The sequence below is a fragment of the Callithrix jacchus genome, chromosome X (assembly GCF_049354715.1).
Source record: "Callithrix jacchus isolate 240 chromosome X, calJac240_pri, whole genome shotgun sequence".
Classification (NCBI taxonomy): domain Eukaryota; kingdom Metazoa; phylum Chordata; class Mammalia; order Primates; family Cebidae; genus Callithrix; species Callithrix jacchus.
The window spans coordinates 13075593-13076617 of NC_133524.1; the positions used below are offsets into that span (position 1 = coordinate 13075593).

The 1025-nt window shown below is 42.5% G+C and overlaps 1 pseudogene; it reads right to left on the reverse strand.

The window, feature by feature from the left end:
- On the reverse strand, positions 1-502 carry LOC100398109 (large ribosomal subunit protein bL35m pseudogene; annotated as a pseudogene).
- Positions 503-1025: the final 523 nt, after the last annotated feature.

Below are 1025 nucleotides of genomic sequence, written 5' to 3' on the forward strand. Positions count from 1 at the left end.
TCACCTCTTCCAGAAGGACATCATCATTTTACCTAAGAGTTTACTCTGGGTTTTATTGCAGAACACAAATTCCCTCAATTGCTTTTTTCTTGCAGGTGTCTTTTACCATAATTTTTTCTCATAGTCAGCCTTTCTCCTCACCCAAGGGCCAGAATGAAGTCGAAGAAACCTATAGATGACAGCTTTCACAGTCTTTCTCTTGCCTTTTTGGGTACTGACGTATATTACAATTCTGCCTGGCAGCTGTAGGAAACTTGGAAGCAAGGGAGCCACTCTGTTGGGGATCGCTACAGTATGCCCACATGTCAGGTTTCTGACAGATGTGATAAGCCTGAGAGTGAAGGAAATGAGTGGTGTCTGAATATGACTAAAACGTCCAGTGAACAATGCAGAAATAAGGCGTTCTTGGCACAGTTTCGATGGGCTGGAGATGCCAAAATATTCAGGGGCCATAGATTCCTGAAGCTGCTCTCACCACACCCGCAAAGGCAGAGGCAGCCATCTTGCCATCCTGCTATGATGCCAAGTTTCTATTCAACCACTTTGATGTCTATGTCTGAGTCAAATGGCAGAGCTAGGACTTGAAACTAGGGCTTCTGTGCCTGACCATACCTTTGTTCAATCACCACTCTGGGTGCTGATCAAGTCAGACCTTCCTTTTCATTTCAGAGCATTCACACCAGGAATTCTTCAATGTTTAAATCTCTAGAATAAAATATGGTACTGCTGGGCATGGTGGCTCATGCCTATAATCTCTAAAATTTGGGAGGCTGAGATGGGAGAAATGCTTGAGACCAGGAGATCAAGGCCAGCGTGGAAAACATAGACCCTGTTTCTAAAAATAAATAAATTATATATGGCACTAAACTAGGGTGGTCAGATAAAATACAGGACACCCAATTAAACCTGAATTTCAGATAATAAATAATTTTTTAGTAGAAGCATGTCCGATTTGCTAAATTTGACAATCCTACACTAAACTTTACCTACCCACCAAGGGCTGTTCCCACTCCACCTCATTTCCA